Below are 12,075 nucleotides of genomic sequence, written 5' to 3'. Positions count from 1 at the left end.
CTGGTCACTGGAACAACAGACTAGGGCAGAAAGACTGTTGTTTCTCCGTGTCACAAGAATGAATGTAAAACCATGAAGAATGCGCAGTCCACTATAAAGATTCATTCATCAGCTTCTAATACATTCAACCCAACCTCCAGGGTTAGAGGCCCTCCCTCTCACCCATAAATACACAGTTATGATTTCATGCCCACACTTATACACACTCCCATACTTACACAAACATACTTATTATGCATTCCCTCTCAAATTTGAACACATACAAAAACACACGCTAATATAACACAAACTCACACATGCAAATACACATTCACAAAGTCGTTAACTGCTCTGTCCCCGAGCCTATTAAAAACTGTTTTTCTTAAGACACAGATAGTGTTGATTAGTCTGTTTTGGCAACTTTACCCCCAGGAGAACCAAGTCACTGTGATGAACTTCGGACACTGTCCATCTGGTAGTGTACACACAGGCCATTTGGGATTTATATATTGACTTTTTCTGGGTTGTCTGTTTTGGCTCTGTTGGGTGGGCCCTGTTTCAATCCGCTCCTGGCCCAAGTCTGGCTTTCAGCAAAGTGTACAATGTCACAGGGGCTGGTCTGTTTTCTTGTCTCTCTTTGTCTCTCTCTCTTTGTATTTCTCACTCTCTCTCTAACACACGCACACACACCACATATGGTCCGTTTCAAAGCTCTGCCTAGGGCACATTGATTAAACCTAGCCAATGAAGGTCAGGGCTGTCATAGCAGAGACAGGAGGCAGGTGGACAGGAGGCAGGTGGGCCTGAGTGTGTTGGTGTGGGGAGAAGAACCAAAGCCTGGTCATTGTTTCCAAGCCTGGTCAACCATGCTGACTCAAACTATGGAGAGAGCAGCGGTTTAGATGCATGACCAGGCTCTAGGTTTACTAGAATTAATTGAAATGTTAAATGAATGAATGTAAGGCCAGGATTCAATCTGATCGTGCTTTCTCTGCTATGCACCATTTAAAGGTATTTTCCAATTGAGCCGACATAAGCAGCGTTTATGGTGAATGTGGTCTTCACGAACACGGGAACATTGCCTTGAAAAGGTGCATAGCGGACAAAGCACGATCAGAATCCCGGCTTGAATGTGCTTTGGATCAGGCTTTGTTGTAGGCCTAGAGATTTACTGATGATGAGATAGGTGCAGGTTTTGTGCCATCCACTAGAATAGGTCAGATGGATGCATCTCTCCATTAGCCTTTGCAGAGTAGAAACAGTAAATGAGGTTTGATGTTCTCCAGCTGGTTACCATGCTGCATTCCCCATCCAGGCTCTACGCTGATATAAGCAAAGCAGCTGCTCAGATAACATCCACGGGCAGGCTAATGCAGAACACACACACGCGTGCACACACACACACACACACACACACACATACAGTATACAGTATATAAAAAGCCAGCATTACCTCTTCCTACTAACTCTCTCAAAGAAGTAAACAGGCGAAGCCAGCAAAAGCCTCCAACCCGAAACAGTCACTTCTGATTCCTCCCAATGTAACACTGCCTTTGTAATAAGCACAGACATCCCTAAGCAGACAGACAGTGAGTAGACCAGGAGCGCCTGTTCAATTTAAACAGGACGGATGCAGAGTTATCTGCGACACCATTTATTATTTTGCGTGTTAGATTCACCCATTGCTGTTTGACAGGCTTGGAAATGCTAGTACAGCCGTCACTTAGCATTCAATGAGCAACAACTGACTGCTGTTCAGAAACACAACCTGGCTGGGACACTGCTGCTGCAGAGGATGCAAAGAGGAGAGAGGATCTCTGAGCTTGTAGGTGTCTCTCCAACTCTAGCTCTCTGTTAGAACTCTCTCTCTCTATCTCTCTCTCTTTATATCTCTCTATTTTGCTCTGAGCTTCTCCCCCTTTCTCTCTTCACCTCCCTCTCTCTTCTACGCTCTTTCTACTCCTATCCCCTCCCCCTCATATCTCTCTCTCTCTCTCACTTTCTCTCTTCCTGTGTGTGTTTGTGTGTTAGTGTCAGTTTGGTGGTTTTGGCCCTTATAGTTAGGATTCGGGGATGGTTAGCTGATCCTAGATCTGTGCATAAGTGTGACGCATCCATCACCCTGCTGTATGAAGCTGCCCCTACACACTGATCTAAGATTTGACATGGTTAGGATTTGGGGGTAAGCTGTCTGTGTCTACTCGTATGATGAAGCCTATGTAAGCTCTTTGAAGAAGGCCGTAACATCATAGCTGAGTCATGATCTGAATGCTAGACAATGTCATCAATGAAATCATCATTGATGTCATCAATCATGTCATTGCTGTCTCCCTGATAGACTGATGACGCCATGGCTGTTCTACTGTGAGGGCAGGTGAGGTCATGGGTGACTCACTCCAGGGGGTAGTAGTTAAAGATTGTCCCTATGGAGACTCCCTGAGTGACATCTGAAGTTAAGAGTGGACGGAGAGTGGCTTTTTTCTGATACTGGGACTTGAGTCTACTACAGCCTCATTACTGGCTGTCCTCTACAAGTTGGACATGTCAAACGACCAGACTTCTGCTTTTCGTCTCTTCTACTTTTCCCCTTTACCCTTGACTCCATGTGTGAAAATGTCACAGAGCCCCAGAGAGCCCTCTGACGTGATGGTGGATTATGGGTAGGAGACGTGACACCTCCGCTTGACTTAAAAAATAGAGAAAATGTCCGCTCACTGTTTTCCTGCTCCCAGATGTGATTTTTGATGAAGCTTAGTCTAGTCATAGTTCAACGTTTCAACCAGTGAATTTGTCAGAAATACAGTCCATGTTGGAAGAAACTTTACTTAGAGCATCCAGGTATAATGCATTATGATGCATACATTACAATATCTTATACTGGAATGTTTACCAAATATCACATTGAGGAACAGCAAACCGTGAGTGGTCATTGACCTTCTTTCTAGAGATATCTATCCAGCTCAGGTGGATTACGATTAATCTGTTATGAGCTTCTCATCTAACCAATAAGGACACCACCGTGACACTGGCCTGTACTCTGTAAGCTACTTCTGTTTACTGCATTATTCAACACCAAAAGTCTTTGTGCTTTGTTTAATCAAAGCATTTCAAAATCAAGAGGTTTCCTTTGATCGTAGAGAGGTGCCTACTTTAATGTACATGAAGAGTAGGTTTCTCACAGCACTTACCCACTCATTTCACTATTTCCTTTGTTGCTGTGTGTGTCTCTAACTTGGCGTAGTCTGCCTGACACGTCTGCTTACAGTGCTCTAAGTCACAGGTATTATCACAGCTACATGCACTTCTTTAAGTAGGCTAACACAGAAAGCAGTTTCTTATGAAGTCTTATAATGCCCCATAAACATGTTCCCTGAACAAGGTGATTTATCATTGAATCATTCATTATATTGATTCATCAGGTTAAAATGCTCTTTATTAAAATGATCAGCAGTGAAAATAAAGGCGGGGGCGTCGTAATGTTTGAAACATCATTGTTCAAGAGAAGTGCAGTGGGATAGCTGGGGAAAAAGAGCAAGAGTGGACATCTTTAGCTAACTGCTAATGATTAATTGATCGGCCCATGAAGTTAATGAGCTGAAGCCTTTTTAAAAGAGAAAAGTGCAGAGACGAGGAGAAGAAGTGTAAGGACCTAATGGCCTCTTGAAGAAGAAGGGAGGAGAAGGATGAGCGGAGGAGAGGAAAAGCTTTTTTCTCTGAACATACAGTGTACTTTAATCCCCTCACATTATGAAATCTAAAAGTATTGTGGGTAATTTACATGGTCTGTACATTACTGTACTGTTTCTTTTATGACACAATCTTCTTGTCTTGTATCAAGTATTTGTCATGTCTATATACAGTGGGGCAAAAAAGTATTTAGTCAGCCACCAATTGTGCAAGTTCTCCCACTTAAAAAGATGAGAGAGAACTGTAATTTTCATCATAGGTACACTTCAACTATGACAGACAAAATGAGAAAAGAAAATCCAGAAAATCACATTGTAGGATTTTTAATTTATTTATTTGCAAATTATGGTGGAAAATAAGTATTGGTCACCTACAAACAAGCAAGATTTCTGGCTCTCACAGACCTGTAACTTCTTCTTTAAGAGGCTCCTCTGTCCTCCACTCGTTACCTGTATTAATGGCACCTGTTTGAACTTGTTATCAGTATAAAAGACACCTGTCCACAACCTCAAACAGTCACACTCCAAACTCCACTATGGCCAAGACCAAAGAGCTGGCCTCTCTCATCTTTTTAAGTGGGAGAACTTGCACAATTGGTGGCTGACTAAATACTTTTTTGCCCCAATGTATACATTATCAAATCAAATCCAAATAAAAGAAAATTGTATTGGTCACATACACATGGTTAGCAGATGTTAATGTGAGTGTAGCGAAATGCTTGTGCTTCTAGTTCCGACAGTGCAGTAATATCTAACAAGTAATCAAACAATTCCCCCAAAACTGCCTAATACACACAAATCTAACGAGGTGAATGAGAATATGTACATATAAGTATATGGATGAGCGATGGCTGAGCGGCATAGGCAAGGTTCAATAGATGGTATAAAATACAGTATATACATATGATTATTAACATTATTAAGATTGCATTATTTAAATGTGATGATACATTTATTAAAGTGGCCAGTGATTGGGTCTCTGAGTTAGTGATGGCTGTTTAGCAGTCTGATGGCCTTGAGATAGAAGCTGTTTTTCAGTCTCTTGGTCCCAGCTTTGATGCACCTGTACTGACTTCGCCTTCCGGATGGTAGCGGTGTGAACAGGCAGTGGCTCGGGTGGTTGTTGTCCTTGATCTTTTTGGTCTCCCTGTGACAATGGGTGCTGTAGGTACCATGGAGGGCAGGTAGTTAGCCCCCGGTGATGCGTTGTGCAGACCGCACTACCCTCTGGAGAGCCTTGTGGTTGAGGGCGGTGCAGTTGCAATACCAGGCTGTGATACAGCTCGACAGGATGCTCTCGATTGTGCATCTGTAAAAGTTTGTCAGGGTTTTGCGTGACAAGCCACATTTCTTCAGCCTCCTGAGGTTGAAGAGGTGCTGTTGCGCCTTCTTCATCACACTGTCTGTGTGGGTGGACCATTTCAGTTTGTCTGTGATGTGTACGCTGAGGAACTTAAAACGTTCCACCTTCTCAATTGCTGTCGCTTTGATGTGGATAGGGGGGTGCTCCCTCTGCTGTTTCCTGAAGTCCAGGATCATCTCCTTTGTTTTAGTTCAAGTTGAGTGAGAGGTTGTTTTCCTGACACCACATTCCGAGAGCCTTCACCTCCTCCCTGTAGGCTGTCTCGTCGTTGTTGGTAATCAGGCCCGCTACTGTTATGTTTTTTGCAATCTTGATGATTGAGTTGGAGGCGTGCATGGCCACACAGTCGTGGGTGAACAGGGAGTACAGGAGGGGGCTGAACACGCACCCTTGTGGGGCCCCAGTGTTGAGGGTCAGTGAAGTGGAAATGTTGTTTCCTACCTTCCCCACCTGGGGGCGGCCCATCAGAAAGTCCAGGACCCAAATTTACAGGGCGGGGTTGAGACCCAGGGCCTCCAGCTTGATGATGAGCTTAGAGGGTACTATGGTGTTGAATGCTGAGCTGTAGTCAATGAACAGCATTCTTACATAGGTATTCCTCTTGTCCAGATGGGATAGGGCAGTGTGCAGTGTGATAGTTGTTGCATCGTCTGTGGACTTGTTGGGGCGGTATGCAAACTGAAGTGGGTCTAGGGTGGCCGGTAAGGTGGCGGTGATATGATCCTTGACTAGCCTCTCAAAGCACTTCATGATGACAGAAGTGAGTGCTACGGGGCGGTATTCATTTAGTTCAGTTATCTTTGCCTTCTTGGGTACAGGAACAATGGTGGCCATCTTGAAGCATGTGGGGACAGGAGACTGGGATAGGGATTGATTGAACATATCCGTAAACACACCAGCCAGCTGGTCTGCGCATGCTCTGAGGACATGGCTAAGGATGGCGTCTGGACCGTCAGCCTTGCGAGGGTTAACACGTTTAAATGTTTTACTCATGTCGGCCACGGAGAAGGAGCGGGAGGGATCGCAGTCCTTGTTAGCGGGCCGCGACGGTAGCACTGTATTATCCTTAAAGGGGGCAAAGAAGGTGTTTAGTTTGTCTGGAAGCGTGACGTCGGTGTCCGTGACGGGTCTGGTTTTCTTTTTGTAGTCAGTGAATTCCTGTAGACTCTGCCACCAACGTCTCGTGTCTGAGCCGTTCAATTGCGACTCCACTTTGTCCCTGTACCGGTATTTCACTTGTTTGATTGCCTTGCGGAGGGCATAACTACACTGTTTATATTCAGCCATATTCTCTGACCTCTTTCCGTGGTTAAATGCGGTGGTTTGCACTTTCAGTATGGTGATTGGAGAGGAGAGTGGAGAGGAGGGGAGATGAGAGAAGAGGAGGGGAGGACGGGAAAAGAGAGGAGGGAGAGGAGATGAATTTCAAAGAATCACAATCACAGGCAAAGTTGGCGGAGAGTGTTAGGGCCGTACTGTGGAACAGAGGCAGAAGTTTAATGTGCCTTTAAAATAGGATTGTGGGGATTATATCTGCCTTCTATTGATCTTGGCCATCTGTGAGTGCAGATGGATAGGAGATTCAGAGTTTATTAGTAGAGTGTTATTAAAGACACTGTGCCAATGAAACCCTTGATCCACAGGAAACATACTGTATGACTGCCTCTTCTCTTAGTTTCTCTTTTCTTGTTTTATGTTCTCTTTCCGCTCTTCTCTTCTCCTCTCCTCTACTCTTGGCAGTAAGCACTAGAAGGAAAAGGAGCCAGGTGAGTTCCTAGCTTGGGTCTGATTACAGTGTAGATTCTAGAGAGAGGCAGCAAGCACGTTACTGCTTGCTGAGTAGCGATATGTTAGCAGGGGGGCTTCTCTCTCTGCCTCTCTACCTCTTTGCCATGGCTGGAGCGGCATCGTACACTGCTGGAATACCAATGAATACCAATACTGCTACGGTCCACTCTCCTTTGGCCCTCTCTCTATATCTGAACGCTATACTTACAGGCTTGGCACAAGGCCCCATCTTCCTGGAAATAAAATGGATCCGGTCATGTGTGCCAGACGTGATTGGACCGTGCCAAGTGCCAAGGCTCTCTGGTTATATGGGGGAGCTGGAGTTAAAAGCTGATATGGGTCCCTTGATGTTGTGTACACACACACTGTGTGGATCCCCACACTAGCATGCACGAATGAACAAACACACACTTGCACTCACACACACACACGGACCCTTTTCGCCCTGCTGGTAGACCAGATTTCCCTGTAGCCGGCACGTCTGTTGTTGGCCGGGCCATTCAAATAGGAGCTGAGCTGCCGATACGGGCCAGAAAAACACCGGCTGTGGCGTTGCCATGGTGACAGCCTGCCCGTTGGGCGTGGGCTTTGCCATAGTGTGTATCTGCGTGTCAGTGAGCATGCTCCTACATGCACATGTGCTCTCCCTTCTCCTCTACCCTAATGTATATTTAAACGAAAAGGACAATCCTTATCGACTATCTGTTAACATCGTTTTCGCTGTGTTGATTACCTGTGATTGTTCTGCAGTGTTGTAATACACACTAATGAGCAACAGAATTCACACAGTAATGTTATTTTGTCCATAAAGCTGTGGATTTTCTCTAGCTGCTGGCGTGCACTCTATTGAATACAGCCAGCCATGGCATGGCACACAGAGAGGCAGACTGCCGGCAGTAGCCGCGTAGAACTCTAACTACCCAACTACCCTGCTTTTTCTGTCTAATCTCTCTCAACATCTCTCTCTTCTTCAGATTGGAATGTACTGTGTTTGATGTAGGGAACTGATAATGGGGTTTGTGAAGAGGGCTGATATTGGGCTTCTGATATGTTGGGTTAGAGGTTGTATTGGGTCGCTGAGTGTTATGTGTATATTGTATATTTTTGGTGCAGACATTTGGGATATAGGGCTGTATTGGGTTGGAAAGTTGTGTGGAGATGTTGTGTGTTTGGTGGAGAGTTGTGAGTCACAGACAGAATGGACATGATTAATGGTCAGTCCAGTGGGCTTTTCAGGGGAGGAACTCTTCAACTCATCAGCGGAGAGCTATGGAGAGTGGACTAGGGATGTTCCAGCCCAGAGTCCTACAATCCTTCCTTTACTCCTTCAGAAAACACCCCAGTCTCAACCCTCCAGCCCTCCATTATTTTATTCCTTCCTTGTCACGGCCATTTAAAGGAGTGGACCAAGGTGCAGCGCGATTGGAATACATCTTTTAATTCCACGAAGAACACTTAACAAACTAACAAAATAACAACCAAAACGTGACGCCAACGTAGTGCTCACAGGCAACTAAACATGGACAACTACCCACCAAATCAACAAGGAAATTGGTAAGCTAAATAGGCTCCCCAATCAGAGACAACGATAAACAGCTGTCTCTGATTTTGAACCCACTTGGGCCACCATAAACCTACAACCCCTAGACAATACAAAATCCCCATAGATAACAAAAACCCATAGACAAGACAAAATCCCCTAGACAAGTCAAAAACCCCTAGACAATACATAAACTAAACAAACCACCCCTTGTCACACCCTGACCTAACCAAATAATAAAGAAAGCAAATATAACTAAAGTCAGGGCGTGACATTCCTAAATGTTCTCTGTCCAGTGAGAGATTGGCAGGTGCTGACAGTGGGGCAGAGGTCCAGGAGACACACCCCTACCCAGAGGACCCTCATCCTCCATAGGTCCCCGCAAATTATGTCATGATGTCATCACCGTGACTTTTAAACGATCAATTCCCATAAAAAAAGTTGCTCTGACTCCGAGGATGTGTGGTGTTTCTGTTGTGCTAGTGATGAAAAGATTATATCTCAAAGACACTTTCTGCTTTGAGCAATTGCATTGTCCTTCTTTACAATTAATTCTCTTTGAAGTTCTTCAGAAAATGATAAACACCTGGTTTTGAAAAATAAAAAGCTCATTACTTGCCTTCCTGATTCGCAAATGAACAATGGCAGAGAGGAGAGTGAATACAAATGAGCTCTGCTCTTGATTGACTTGACCTTTTGATATTTTGCTGTTTCCGCCACATTTTGTCATCATCTTTGGCAAACATATTAATTTAGCTTACTCAACTTCAAAGTCTTATAGGCTGACCACACCATCGCGTGCGCGAGCGTTGCCAAATAAATTTTGAAATATATGTTATTCAATTATTGCACCCACACTGCTCGCACGCGTCAACGAGCGTCAGCGGTCACAGGGCTAAAATAGAACTCCTTTCTATTTCTGACTCAGATCGCGCTGCAAGTCCTGCCTCTCCAATCTCCTCATTGGTTTATAGAAGCAGGTACCCACGTGCCATCTGCTCATTGGTTATACCCACGTGGGTGATTAAAAGACTAACTGTGTTGCCGGTCGGTGTAGTAATACAATGAAAGTTTAGATGCCAATCACCATATAAGTTCAAAGATGAAAAAGCCTGGAAGGAGGAGAGATGACTAGAAACGATTCGGTTGACCGTTTTATGTGTAGATTAATTGTCGGAGCAGAGGACCTTGTGCATTTCAGGTAAAATAACAACTCAATGTTTATATCCAAGGACAAATTAGCCAGCAACAGCAAGCTAGCTAAATAGGACAAATTAGCTAGCAAGTACAAGCTAACTAGCTAACTTGCCATAAATGTTTAATGCTTTTCGACCTGTTCCCAAATTAATGTAATTGGTTCAGAGTTTGTTTTGATATTTTAACCTGCGTTTCGTGATCGCCTTTGGTGTGGGGGGGCAAAATAAATGTATGCACGATGGCGCACGATGGCACACGCGCGCAGCTGGTTTGGGTTCCGTGTCATAGCTACAAGGAAGAGGGTCTTACGTGTGTGTGTGTGTGTGTGTGTGTGTGTGTGTGTGTGTGTGTGTGTGTGTGTGTGTGTGTGTGTATATGTGTGTGGGCATGATTCTATACACTGAACTTCATCCCATGTGATAGATGGGGTGTGGGGTTAAAGTGTGTTTGGGGTGATAACAGTTACTCTTAAGGAACATTAAATATGACTTCTCTCCTTCTGACCTTCTCTGAATGTCAATCTGTCTATGTCTACTGGCCAATATTGAGAAGTGATGGCGCTTACCTAAGACCAGGGAAACTCTGGGGCCTAGTTGTAACTTATAACTAGGACAACAACAAACAAAATAGATCCTGATCAGGTCAGGAAAAACTCCAGGCCCTACCCTTACCATATCACTGTTGGGTTTGCCTTATCAGTGTCAGTCACCCCATATCCACCAGGTATATCTGCTTAAAATACGTAAATCATGTCAGATATGACTCACCTATTTTATTTTACACTTATATAAAACCAACTTTATCACACATCAGATTGGCCATATTTAAACCGGTACCGATGCTCAGACTGAAACTAACAGGACCCTGAACAGCTTCTACCCATAAGACTGCTAAATAGTTAGTCTGGGTAGCTATTTGGTTAACTATTTAACTATCTACATTGACCATTTTTGCACAAACTTTTTTGTCTCATCACATACGCTGCTGCTACTGTTTATTATCTGTCACTTTATTCTTTGTTATATGTACATATCTACCTCAATTACCTCGTACCACTGCACATTGACTCGGTACTGGTACACAGTGTATATAGCCAAGTTATTGTTACTCATTGTGTATTTATTATAACTTTTAATTATTAAGTGTTTTACTTTTCTTATTCTGCATTGTTGGGAAGGGCCCGTAAGTAAGCATTTCACTGTTAGTCTACACCTGTTGTTTACGAAGCATGTGACAAATACAATTTGATATGATATGATGAGAACCTGGGGATTATCGTGTGATATAACTCCCAATGTCTCGGGCCGGTAACAGCCCTTAGGAGGAAGTTATCACACAATAATCTCCAGGTTCGAGGGTAATTTGTAAAGGGCGCAGCGTTCTTTGAGTTCCACATAATTTATTAACGAAGTGAAACTTTAGAAAAGATGAAACAATAAAGAAAACAACGACCGAACAGCTTCGTTGTGCAAACTACCTGCACACAAACAAAGAACAAGATCCCACACAGAAAGAGGGAAAAGGGCTGCCTAAGTATGATCCCCAATCAGAGACAACGATAGACAGCTGCCTCTGATTGGGAACCACACTCGGCCAGAAACAAAGAAATACAAAACCTAGAAATACAGAACATAGAATGTCCACCCAAATCACACCCTGACCAAATCCAAAATAGAGACATAAAAGCTCTAAGGTCAGAGCGTGACATAATTTGCTTTTATAAAACGGTTGCCAACATTTAAACAATTACTAACAACATGTTTTCATTAAAAACTTTATTTTAATTAGTACATTTGTTTTATTGCATCCTTCCACCAGACAATATAGTCCTGGCAAAAGCCAGTTGTTAGTTCTAAGGTTCTGAAGTTGCTAACCAAACAGGCTGGTCGTTCATTCCACATTTCTATGCTAAACAAATCATTGGCATGTAGCTAGCTAGCTAGCTATTTAGCAGAATTCCAATTATGATGAGAGACAAGAACAATGATTTAATAAATAATTTCTGAATAGTTAACAAGAACTTCAGCAGATAATGATTTGATAAATAATGTATAAATAGCCAGAAACCAACTGATTGTCAAGTCAATAATATAATTATGGAGGATAACTCGGCTAACGTTATTTCTCATTTGCTAGCTAGCTAGGCAACTAATGGAAAGCTAACACACAATCACATCAAGTAGCTGAAATGACAGCAACCTATGTGCATTTTCATTTGTTTTACCTTCGTTTCTATATTTACATGTATTTGGATATATCCATTATAATGATCCTGATAAATGAATTTGCCTGGCTCAAAGAAGCTGTCAATCTCTTCAGGTTCATATGGCACGGTGGAGATAAAATAAAAATACAACATGTTGCACTGGTCAGATAGGCACACAGCGAGGCTTATATTAACCCCCACTGTACCAAACCAAATACTGGGCTAGTAGCATGGGGAAATGTTGTCTTGGCACCTTTTTCTGCTTAAATTGACTGGCTGGGCTGTGGGACAGTAGATGCGTATTGATAAATCTAAT

General features: G+C 43.4%; 1 protein-coding gene across 1 annotated transcript in view; it reads left to right on the top strand.

The window, feature by feature from the left end:
• The window catches only part of LOC120019855 (ephrin type-B receptor 1-B-like), a 165,925-nt gene that overhangs the window by 21,341 nt on the left and 132,509 nt on the right, over positions 1 to 12,075 (top strand). The window lies entirely within an intron of this gene.

Source organism: Salvelinus namaycush, chromosome 25 (genome assembly GCF_016432855.1).
Source record: "Salvelinus namaycush isolate Seneca chromosome 25, SaNama_1.0, whole genome shotgun sequence".
NCBI classification, from domain to species: Eukaryota; Metazoa; Chordata; class Actinopteri; order Salmoniformes; family Salmonidae; genus Salvelinus; species Salvelinus namaycush.
The sequence above is the reverse complement of the archived record's forward strand: the minus strand, read 5'-3'. Positions and strand labels throughout refer to the sequence as shown.